Source organism: Anolis sagrei, chromosome 4 (assembly GCF_037176765.1).
Source record: "Anolis sagrei isolate rAnoSag1 chromosome 4, rAnoSag1.mat, whole genome shotgun sequence".
Taxonomy (NCBI): domain Eukaryota; kingdom Metazoa; phylum Chordata; class Lepidosauria; order Squamata; family Dactyloidae; genus Anolis; species Anolis sagrei.
In genome coordinates, this window is record NC_090024.1 from 196,663,422 (window position 1) to 196,676,287 (window position 12,866).

The 12,866-nt window shown below is 38.7% G+C and overlaps 2 long non-coding RNA genes across 4 annotated transcripts in view; one reads left to right on the forward strand and one right to left on the reverse strand.

The window, feature by feature from the left end:
• LOC132773592 (uncharacterized) overlaps nucleotides 1-12,866 on the reverse strand; it is a 62,083-nt gene that overhangs the window by 34,351 nt on the left and 14,866 nt on the right. For 2 of the 3 annotated variants that reach the window (XR_009631322.2, XR_009631325.2), the window contains exon 1: nucleotides 777-864. The exons of the other annotated variant lie outside the window; for it this stretch is intronic. This is a non-coding gene — a long non-coding RNA (uncharacterized lncRNA). Of the gene's footprint in view, nucleotides 1-776; nucleotides 865-12,866 lie in introns of those variants that run through there. 3 annotated transcript variants of the gene reach the window in all.
• LOC132773593 (uncharacterized) lies at nucleotides 949-2,614 on the forward strand. The gene is made up of 2 exons (XR_009631326.1): nucleotides 949-1,037; nucleotides 2,377-2,614. It is a non-coding gene; the product is annotated as an uncharacterized lncRNA (long non-coding RNA).

Below are 12,866 nucleotides of genomic sequence, written 5' to 3' on the forward strand. Positions count from 1 at the left end.
TTGATATCCTGACCCCAGCCAATCGGAGGCAGCTTTTCACCTGCCAGGGGCTTTTCCTCCAATGGAAATCTGTGTTTAGAAGGAGAGCCCTCCCCAGCCAATCATGTGCCGGCTCAGGCACTCAGTTAATGATGCAGCAGTACAGGGAAGACTATCACATGTGAGCTGGAAGGCTGCCAACATGGAGACACGGAGAGAGCAAGGTAAACAACTTTCCAACGCCAAAAGGATGACATTTAATTGCTCAAGGCTATCTCCCCTTCCTAACTCAGACCTTCCCTCAGCTGCTCTAGGGAGTTACAGTGTACCTGCCCTCCCTGGTGCTTTTTGAAAAATCCAGAAACATGCCAGGAAAGGATCACTGCGTCATCACTTGCCACTTTCTGAACTATGCAGATACAGGCTTCTCAGCTTTAAAAAATATCCAGACTCATCTGGTTCACCTTTCTGCCAACTCTTTGTTATGCCCTGGATTAAAAGTGGGACAAAAGGAACAGAGGGTACTGGTGGCAACACTGGCAAAGTCCTGCTCTCCTTTCCTCCTCTCCTCAAAGCTGCATCAGCAACTACGCAGTGGCATTTTCCAACCTGTGCTTTCATGCCGATGATCTGACGCAGGACACAGTAACATTATTGAGACACCGAAAAATAATGAGGCAGAAAGTTTGGGGGACCAGGGACGAAAAGGAACCTTTCTCCGAAACACACATATAACACAACCAAACAATCAGTTCAATAACTCCCCCCACCTCCACCCTCGATCGAAGGATACGTACGTAGGGCAAAAGGAACCATAAGATCTGTTCGTCTACACCTGTATGCAGTCCTCAACCCTCTGTTTGCTCCGCCGCAGCACCGAACATTCGAGAATTTTCCTCCTATTAACCCTTCCTACACCTGACCCCCCCTTCCCGGCGGGATTAACTGCGTTGCATCTTTCTGGTATCATTGCTGGACGAAATCTGCTGGTACTGAACAAGCTGGCAAGTAATATTTCTTTTTTGGTAAGAAAAGCCATAGAAGAAGATGCCGGAGAGGTAAAGGAGCTATGCTTCCCCGTGTTGTTATTACTTCTCTTTCCTGATCTCTCTCTCTCTCTCTCTCTGTCTTGCTGCAGCAAGGCTGTTGCTAGTAGACCTATCGACAGAGCTTGCTCTCCTTCACTCACTCCCTCTCTCCCCCTCTGAGCTGTGTGACGCAGCTCAAAATTCTCCACGCTGCTCCTTGTGTTTTAACAGCAGAATTGCAGCTCTCCCCAGAGAGCCGATGCCAGCAGTGCCAGGGCTGGACAAACCAAGAGAGAAAGTCACTCCCTGGGCTAAGCACCCAAGTTATTTATATCCTCGTGTTCCCTTCCTCACCTTGGCTTCTTTGCTTCACTTCCAAGCTTCCTCTTTTTCCCCTTATGTTCGCAGCATCAGCTTCTTGCAGCTCCTTTATCGTTACACTAACTACGTGAACTCTTTTAGGTGAGATAAGCACAGCTCAAAAGAGAAACAAATGTGCATGTCCTTTCCCCCTCCTTCCATTGACAGAAAACGAAGCAAACAAAAAGATGATTATTATCATTGCTATTCCAGTCCTTGAGAAAAAGCAATGAGCTGTGCAGCGTTCTTACTGTTCTATTTGGAACGACAGAAAAGGGCATTTCAGTTCTGAAAAGACAGCGTCTCTCTCTCTCTCACACACACACACACAGGCATGCATGCCTTTTAATTTTTCCATTACTTGTGTAACCTGCAAAATATTTGAGAACGTCTCCATTCTACTCCAGTCCATTTTGACAAAAAAGTAGGAGCAAGGAAGAAAGGATGGAGTATCTTTTTCCCAGGAGCAAGCAAAACTAGAATTTCGATGTCAGTGACTCTGCAGGTCTAGGGCAGTGGCAGGGCTGTTTGGGCCTTAGGAAAAGTTTCAAAACCCCCAGCTAATCACTTCAACATGGCAGGACCTAAGAGCGGCAAATGCTTTCCCTCCAAAATGTTCCTGAGGCTTTGGATATTTGATCCTCTGAGAACTAGCCATGTGTTAACCCTTTCCGATCTATTGATAAACTTATCCTGAGGTTAAAAGGGCTGCCCGAAACTGAGAAGAAACCATTAGGGACACTTAAGGAAAATGAGCATGACAAAAGGATGCAGCGTGAGGAGCAATGAATGAGAACAATTACATGAAAGACCACATTCTTTGGTCTGTAGGAACAAGTGATAGAAATAAAATAAACAAACCCTGTGAAGATTGCCCTTAAACAAAAACACAGGGTAGTATTATACTTTGCCCTGGAAATCTTTGACTGCTCTTTGGGTTGTTGCTTTCATTGCTGTTGTTATATCCAGTGATTCTTCCCCTGTTCCTTTTTTTCCTTTTTCTTTATAGAGCTATTTTAGAATACTTCACTGCCTGAAAGTGACATCTGTTGGGCACAGATGCATGCAAGAACAATTGCAAAACTTCCAGAGCTCAAAATGCATGGGAGGGAAAGGCAAACAAGAAGAACAGGGTAGGAGTACAAGGCACTTCCATGGCTGCAAGAATTTTGGTGGAATTCCCTTTATGTCTAACTAACATTTCACACTGTCTGCTCTTTCCCATTAAAAAAAATCACATTTGCATATCTCTGTTGTTCATATATATGGATTTGCCTTCATTGTGTCAAATGGCACACCAAATTAATCCAGGTAAGAGACTGGGGACTGACATTTGGATATCTGAATGCTGCCTTTTGCCAGGAAAATCTTTTTAATAGCACTTTATTGTATCAATAAACAAAAACAAGTAAATAGAAACTAAGAACCATAATTAATGCTATCACACAAAACAAAACAAAAAGCAAAACAATGTAAATAAAACCTAGAAGAAAAAAAATTGAAGTACGCATGGCAAATCTTTGTATAGGGCTTGCATTCAAAAACTTTCAACAAATATAGAACTCCCTGATACAGATCTCAGAAAGAATGACTCTCTGCAAAAATCAGGACTGCAAGAGTTCCCCAGATCCTTCATTTGAGGAAGACTAGAACACATCTGCGCCAGAAGAAAATGACTGCCGTGCCTTCACATGTCTTACAAGCACAAACTGTTCCCAAAAATGAAATGTGCCCACATATTTCTTTATTCATAACTATGGTGCAACCTGTAATGTACAAATTATAGGGTAAAAGGTACTACAGCATTCTTTAGAGCTGTAACATAAGAGAATGCCAGCAACAGTATTGGTAGAACAGTATTTAGAACGAAGGATCTAAGTAGACATGCGGTACCCATCTATGACCAAATTATTTCAGACATTCAAGTGAAAGCACATTTGCACTTGGCCACAGAATATATATCTCAATGTACTTCTCAAACAGTCACTATTGGGCAGGCCCCTAACTGTGATAAGGTTCATGTCAAACTGTGTGGTTTGGCCCCAAATTATCACTGGGAGGTCCAGTAATTATTTCCTTTTAGAAATCTAAAAAGAGACAGGGTAGTCAGTTGTGAAGTATAACTGCCTTTGTCCTCCTGTGCAGAAACAGTTGGGAAGACTGCTGTTTCAAAAGGCAGTATCTTCCACACCCCCTTCCTCAGTATTACAGAATGTCTACTTTTCTTCTCAGCATGGAAGTAAAGTCAAGAAGATCAGCAGCAGTCTAATGCTGAAAGTGCAAACAGTATAGAAATGAAGTGTACTGCTGAAGTCAAACACAGACAATGAGCCATGATTGTTTTTAAAAAGATGGTATAGAAATTCCAATAATTGGCCAAAAAGCTGCATCCCTGAGAATTTTTCAGATTTTGTCTGAAAAGGACCGAAATCTGCAGAGAGATGGAGAATGATCTGCATGCAATTGTAGACTGACAAAATGTATCATTTAAAAAGCACAACACGTTTTGGCCTCCAACATATAGGTTGGCCATTTTTTGGCCTGCAGGGAAGAGGGGGGAAGGGTAATTAGATCACCAACAGAAATTTCCGAAATACACTTTATCCATTGACTGGACTGAAAAGTAACCGAGCACTGAAATCACCACAGACTGACCTGCTCAACAAGAACCGGCAGGTCCAGATAGGACAGAAGGCAAATAAGCAAACATATTGATATCTCTTCATTATCAAGAAAGCAAAAAGACATGCCCGTAATCCAGATTCTGGTTAAACAATGAAACAAGTCAATACAAGAAACAACATGCTTAATACAGAGGCTCTGCTGCATGAGCCACGCTGAAGTTAAGTTTTGCTGCTTCTTCCTCTTTGATCATAGAGCGGAACTGGTTCACACATGGTGAAGTTGGTAAGGAACAAATCAGATAATGAGAACTGGCATGTCACCATGATTCCAGCATCATGTACATAGGGCTGAATTCACATGCACCCCAATTCACCTGTATTTGGCATGATTACCTATCAGTATGCCTACAAAAGACAGTTTAATAACCACAGGGATTCTGTGGATTACTACAAAGGGCTGCCTACTTCTGAAAAATGGTAACTCAAACTTCAGTTTACATTGTTTCCCACACAAGTTCCTTATAGGTACAGGAAACGACAGTGGTTAACATCATACTGAGGGCCATTTTTAAACAGAACTCCAAGCTCAAATAGAACCAAGGGCATACGCACCACCAAATAATTTCATTCCTAGGACCGCTGATTCTTGCACAAGTTCTTGAACCATTTATGGAATGTTGGCCTGATGAATTATTGGTTGCAGTCAAAAAGCACAAGGAGGCTAAGAAAAATAATGTTTTATAAATTTTAAAATAATAACAATAATAAATAAAAATTATATAGCTTCTTCAAAATACAATATATTTTGTTTTTTGAAAAGCTTTTAAGACAATGCCACTCCAAGTGACACTCCATTGGCTGGTGGCAGTCTATGAGTCATCAGTTGCCAGTTCTTGGATAATTTCCAAGAAAGAAGGGAACACCAAAACAAGATTGTGCCAGTCTCTGGACCACTGGAGAAAAATGCTAGCTCTCTCACATCCAACAGTTTAAGAAGCACTGTTCTAAGACATATTCTAGTTATTCATTATTGTTGTGGATATGGGCATCAATTACTCGAAGAACTCATCGCATGGAAAATAATAAGTTTCTAAAGCCATTTATGGTGTATGCAAAATCCATGTATGGTATTTTTTTGTAACCGTCTGGTTTATAAATCTGCATCCAGTGTTTGAAAACTTTATTGGTCTAGACAAGGAATATGTATCTATTTTTGGGTGATGGACCTTCTGTGAAAAATCTGATTAAAGCTATGGAATCTCTCCAGAAAAATATATATACACAAAAATGTACACAAAGTGTACTATTTTTTTGTAGTAGAAACTGATTTTCTTTAGATAGACTAAAATGTGAAAAGTTATAATGGATACTTGAAAAGGCTAAATTTGTAGCTTAAAATTCACTATGGTGGGGGGGGGGGGGAATCTAAGATAACAGGAAGGAAATAAAAGGAGAGGGAGTTTTGTGTGTGCAGAATCTATACATGGACTTTCCAGGATCTTTGGATCGCATGGTAAGAGGCCCTAGTCCAGAATGCTTGGATGGTTAATGGATTTCAAAGAAATTAGAAAAAATATTCCAGTTCTAAATTGGTTTCTAGTTGGTTTCTCAGCCCAATTCAAAGTATTTACTCTCATCTTTAAAATCTCAAATATTCTGGGATTACTATCTCTTAAGATCAACTGTTTCCCATATGAAATAATCAAACACTGATATTTTCAGAGGTTGTTATTCACATGCTTCTGCTGCCTGAAGTGTGATGGTGGCCATATGGAACAAGTCATTTTCAACAGTAGCACCAGAATTACAGAATTCTCTATTGATGAATTGCCACTTTGTCTCTGATCTCCTGGCTTTCTGACTTAAGGTTAAAGTGGTGCTTCCTCAATACTTTTTGACTATGAAATATACATGCTATTTTATTTTACTGGCTAATCAGGTAGAAACATATTATTTTTGTCTAGTGGCTTTTTAATAGCCATTTTATTGTACTGTGTAAGCTTCGCCAGAGTAAACAGTCATGGTGGATGAAAGAGCAGGATACCCATGTTTAAACAAAGAAAATAAACACATTAACATTAATCAATAGTTCATTCACTATATTCAGTAGTTGTATCAAGGCTTGGGGAATTTATTTTCTACTGCAACTACCAGAACCTTCACATCACCTTGATTATGGTTTTTCTGGGGACTATAGTTCAATATGTAACTTTTCTGAGTCATTATGGTACCTAATTTATAGAGCTGCTTATTCTAGAACAGCGGTTCTCAATCTTCCTAATGCTGTGACCCTTAATACAGTTCCTCATGTTGAGGCGATCCCCAACCATAAAATTATTTTTGTTGCTACTTCATAACTGTACTTTTGCTACTGCTATGAAATGTAATGTAAATATCTGATATGCAGGATGTATTTTCATTCGCTGGATAAAATTTGGCACAAATACCCAATATGCCCAATTTTGAATATTGGTGAGATTGAGGGGGGGGGGGGGATTATTTTGTCATTTGGGAACTGTAGTTCCTGGGATTTATAGTTCACCTACAATCAAAGAGCACTCTGAACTCCACCAACTATGGAATTGTTAGCTCACAGAACTCCCATGACCAACAGAAAATACCTGAAGGGTTTGGTGGGCACTGACCGTGAGTTTGGGAGTTGTAGTTCACCTACATCCAGAGAGCACTGTAAACTCAAACAATAATGGATCTGGACCAAACTTAGCACGAATAATCAATATGCCCAAATGTGAACATTGGTGGAGTTGGGGAGAATAGACCTTGACATTTGGGAGTTGTCGTTGCTGGGATTTATAGTTCACCTACAACCAAAGAGCATTCTGAAACCCCACCACCGACAGAGTTGGGCCAAACTTCTCACACAGAACCCCCATGAACAACAGACAATACTGTGTTTTCTAATAGTCTTTGACAACCCCTCTGATCCCACCCCCAGACTCTCAGATTGAGAACACTGCTCTAGAAAACTTGTCAAGGGCAAACCTGCTACTTTTCAAAGGCTAATTAAATGTTTCTTGTTTTAAGCAGTAGAGCAATTGAAAAAGCAATACAGAAATTACTGTCTTGCTTTTTCAATTGATCTACTGCTTAAAATGGTTTTCCTCAACTGTATTTTATTTTCTGCTTCCTGTTTATTGTACTGTTTCAACAACCTTTATATTGCTAGTAAACAGAACCTAGATACTATTATTTAAACAGATCTGTATATAGATATATAACTGCAGTACCCTAAAGGCACTATCAGATCCCATCTGATTGTAGAAACTAAGCAAACTCAGCTCTGGTTCATACTTGGATGGGAGGCTACCAATGAACACTAGTTGCTGTAAGTTATATTTCAGAGGAAATAACTGGAAAAATCACTTCTAAGTATTCCTTGATTAAGGGAACCATCTGAAATTCATGGGTTCACCAAAAGGCAACTGAAGGTGCCTATACATAATATACAGAGATAGATATATAGATACACAAACTGCAAAGTATTGCACTACATGATCATAGCAGCAAGAACAGTATAATCACAGTTCTGGAAGAAGGTAGACTTCCATACAATAGAAGAATGGATAATTAAAGTCTTTAAAATAGCATAAATTTACAAATTAGCAATGACGAACGAAGAAAAAACACAAAAAAACTTTAGCAAGGACTGGGAACCATTTCTAAACTATGTTTTAATAAAATAATGATGGAAACGTTTTTAATAGAAAGGTTCATAATTTAGCCTGTTAGAATCTGTGTATAGAATTTAGAAATAATAAATACTAGGCCAGAAGGAAGAACAGAAAAACAATGTAATAGGAAGGAAGAACAAAATTATATATGAATGTCTACAACCCAAGGGACAGGAAGTCACTAAATTGGGAGGGATGGGAGAAGATGAGAGCATAACCGACATGAATATTGTATAGATGTTAGGAAACATTGTATTGGTTCATGGAGATATCCATGCATATAGATTTGTTTCAATGTTTTTTATGAATATGTAAATTGAAGATAAAAACATATTAATTCGACAAAAAATTCTGCAACTGATTGGAGCAGTGGGATTGACAAAGAAGCCTAAAGCAAATGCAGAGTTTAATTGTTATACTGTAGACTGGTTTAAGTATAAATATATATTTGCCACATTGTTTCCATGTTATCAGTAATAAGCATCTCAGTGCTCTTCTTACTTTTTGCAGTTTATGAGAACCATAAGCAGGGGATGTAGTTCGTTTACAACTTTGAAAACTTGTTTCACTTTCATCTCTTCAAAGAGGAAAATGGTCTTCTCCACTTACATTTTCAGTCAATATTGCGCACACGGAAAATGTACAATAAAAATGACTGCTAATTAAGTATTGCAAATAACCCAAAACCTGTGTACCTAAATTCTATTTCCATTTACCACCCATTCCTTCCTCATTTTCCTTCTGGAACAGCGACTTAGCAAACCTATTATTTGTAGAGCTTGCAATATGTATTTTTGTTGTTTTTAATTGTCATCAAGTTGTATGTATGGCAACTGCAGGAATGCAAACTCAGGGCCATGGCTTACTTGATTGAATCTATCCTCCTGTAATGCATTCCTCTGCTTTTCCTACTGCTGTCTACTTTAATAAGAACCATCTATGGCAATTTTCTAATAAATCATTTCATGTCCAAAGTATAATAGTTTCAGTTCAATTATTTTGGCTTCTAAGGAAAGTTCAGGCTTGTTTTGCTCTTGAAACCATTTATTTGTCTTTATGGCAATTGTCCAGCACTACATTTCAAATGGGTTAATTTTCTTACTGTCAGCTTTCTTCACTGTCCAGTTTTCACAACCAAACATAGAAATTGGAAATGGCACAGAGGAACCTGACTTTGGTATTCTATTCTTTGGTATAACTTCACACTTAAGGCTTTTTTCCTTTCATAGTTGCCTTTCCCAATTTTAGTCTTCTTCTGATAATTTGATCACAGTCTCCACTTTGATTAGTGACTGAGCCAAGGTATAAAAGTCTTTATTTTGATGTCTTCATTGTCTACTTTAAAGTTATTTAAATAATCTGTAGTCATTTTTGTTCTCCTCAAAGCTACAACTCTGCTTTTGCACTTTCTTCCTCTATTTTCCTCAACAGTTGTTTCAAGTCTTTGCGATTTACTGTTACTAATATAATATCATCTACATATCTTAAATGTACTGGCACACCTTGTATTTATTTACTTTTTGATAACAAATGCTAATAAGCTAAGCTAAGCTTTTAACAGGCTGGATGGCCATCTGTCAGGGGTGCTTTCAATGCAATATTCCTGCTTCTTGGCAGGGGGTTGGACTGGATGGCCCACGAGGTCTCTTCCAATTATATGATTCTATGATTCTAGGTGATCACTGTCTGAGATTCAATTCCTAAGTAGCAGAAGGAATATTTTTATATTAAATTAAACATTTGTAAATTCTGCTATTTACAGTTCAAGATACAGATACTTGAGTCACCTGACAAGACCAAAATAGTTTTTAGCATACAGTGAGTGAACTTTATAAAGCATATATACTGATGGCTCTGGAAGTGCTTGCACACTTACTTTGCAAGTACATGTAATTGCACACACAGGAACAAACAGCGATAAAACTTGAGGAGCAGAACTAAACAGCAGGCATTAATTCAAAGAACATGAAGTCCTAGCTGTGCTAAGACAATGCAGCTCTCTAGCCCACTATTTTAAAGAAGGAACTATGCACTTGTACATGCAAGACTTAACTGAGGATTTTTATTTGTGTCCAACAGCACCATGGGATGTTAATGCTCATTTCATTTTAGATATAGAATCTGAGAAAACAGTAAGCACCTGAGTATGATGGCTCTCATGGTATTGGTAATGGGAGCTGCTTTAAGATACTGGCATAAACTGTGACATGATAGCAGCATGTTCTGCAGGAAGGTGAATGACAGGAAGCTGATAGCCTCCATAAGCAGGTGAATTTCTGAATCTGAGAAGCCAGTAAAGCAGAAAAGAATTATTTTCATGATTACTGTATATACTCATGCATAAGTCAACTTCATCTATAAGTTGAAGGCATGTATTGGGGCAAAGAGGAGAAAGAACCAGTGCTGACTTCAGGGGCCAACTGTCTCTCACTACCACTGTCACCATCTCCCTGTCCAGGCATTCAAAAAGGCCAGAAGCAACACCACAGCAGAGAGAGTAGAGATGGTTAGTGTTTTTTTTTTTTTTAGGTTCTCCTGCGCTAGACCAAGCTATAGTCTTTTTGGCACTCTATTCAAAGAAGGGGATAGTTCCTTTAAAAAAAAGAATTAAGGTACAGTAGTCACATGGACTCAAGCATAAGTTGACCCAGATCTTGGGGGTCGATTTTTACTCTAAAATTTCTAGATTTATACATGAATATATGGGATAGATGCTAAAACAGACAGAATAGCAATGTTCACATTGGTACCCAAGAGGTAGCCTTGAGATCTCAAATGAAGATAGTCAAAATTGCTTTGGAGGCACTAAAAGAAACAACCTCTGTGTTTGGCACCTTGCTTTTCATGAGTCAAGAGAACAACACACAAGGAAGAACTCTGAAGAGAAAAGTTCATGTTATCAGGTATGTCTCAGAGAAGCATAGAAAGTGCCACTAAATATTTATTTATTAAAAATATTCAAAAACTCCTAACAGTTCAGTAAAAGTTTACAAGTGGTTATTTAGTATGATGGGTGATCACAAGAACAAAGATGCATTACAAATATGTTACCTTACTTGGGCCAGAATGAAAAATCTTAAGTTTCATCTTATTCAAGAATGGCAAATTTCAGGACATCTTCCATCAAAACTGAAAATTTCAATTCGAACACCCACAATCTAGCTTTCCTAGAACAACATGGAGCAAGTGATTACAATACTTAGTGACATGTTTGTAGTAGTCATTCTTACTAAACATGCCACACAAATTTCCCTAAACTACATGTAAGTTTCCATGAGCATATAGAAGGCAATAAGAAATGGAACACTGTTCCTTGCAAAATACAAACTGTCTACCCCTTACGACTCCTTCCTCTCATATCAGCTTTGCATATATGTGGCACTTGAACTAAACTTTGAAATGTAAATACTAGTGCAAGTCCAACCTTAAGTAGATTAGTTGAATCATTTATGCAATAATAAATGAATGGGGGGGATGCAACCTCTGCAAATCACCTTGAAATGAAGAGGTTGGATCCCTCCACCCAGTTTAACATAAACAGGAATAGACTTTTGGGATCTTTCAGGTTTATTTTGTTTTGTTTCTGGGGGATCTCAGGGAAATACCCCTCCCCCAAAGGTTCACTCATGACTTACAAAAGCATCCTTTCTCAACTCTCCTGAGGGATCAGCATCCCTTTCTTGGTTCTTCTTCTTACTGCCACTTCTATAATAGCACAGTGTTATGGTACAGAAGCGACCCAGCTTAAATCATCACTCAGATTCATTATTATACTTTGGAAAATAACCAGGCTTTGAGTGCCTCCCCACGCCCATCCAGATTTGTGTATTAACCCCAGAAGAAACTGAATTCTTGAAAAAGACACCCAGAGAACTTCAATGTATACACAGGTCTAGGGCAGATTTGAGGACCAAAATTATGGGTTTTGATATAACCCATAAATAGGTTAAGGGTCATTTTGTGGAGAGGGGAAAGCACCAATGCCACCTTAGTGGCCAACTGCCCCTACTATTTCATTGTCCGATATTCAGAAAGGACAGAACTAGCACTATGGCAGACAAAGTAAAGGAGGTTGATACTTCTTTTAAGTTCTTTTGGGATGGACTAAGGGCTTGCATTTCACCAATCTACTCAAATGAAGGGGTTGTTCCTTTTTTAAAATAAAGAGCTAAAGTAAAATACTCAGATTTACCTGCAGATAAGATGACTTCGGTTGTTTAGTTTGATTTTTGATGAAACCTTCTAGACCAGTGGTTCTCAACCTGTGGGTCTCCAGGTGTTTTGGCCCACAACTCCCAGAAATCCCAGCCAGTTTACCAGCTGTTAGGATTTCTGGGAGTTGAAGGCCAAAACATCTGGAGACCCACAGGTTGAGAATCACTGTTCTAGGTTTATTCATAAGTATAAAGGGCAATTGCCTGCTATGTTTTTGTAGTTCACAATGCTAGTCTGAACAAGTTACAGTCACCTTATTAAGGAAGCAGTACAATATCCAGTGTGCCAGAACTTGTTACTAGTTAACTTGCTGTGTTCACTCATTTACAAAAATAATAAAATAATAAAAATGAATGAATGGTTAACATTCATTCAGAAATTTCCCAATGCAGATATGGACTACTATAAAGGTATTGTGTGATATTCCTGTCACTTAACAACTAAGATACGTACAGGCATTTTTTAAAAAAGAAAAGAAAGCAAGGTTCAAAGGAAAGGAGAAGTTAATGCAGCCGCAGAGAGATAGGGTTAAGTCACAGTTATGTAACACTTCTGCTGGGACATGGATAGGGCAGCAGACAGCTTGCTGATGGACTAAAAATAGAATAATCCCAATTACAGCCACACTTCTACTTTTTCAAGGTTTCCTGTTTCAAGAGCTCAGAGAAAGCTCATGAATGGAGTGGGTGGGAAGAAAGAGACACATATCCCAAGAGCCCATTTTATTTTTCTTTTAACTGAAGGAACACAAGCTTTTGACAAAACTAAACAATAGAACATATCCTCCTCTTTCCTACCCAGCCTTTCTGAGCCACCGAGTCTCCAGTCTGGGCTGACAAGATACAGATGAAACACTTTCACACTTCACATGTCCCTCCAGCAAATTAAGGGCACAAAATATAGCATATTAGGTAATTGAGGGTTCATAATTCAGGTGTTAAGCTTTCTCATGGCTAATCACACCTTTA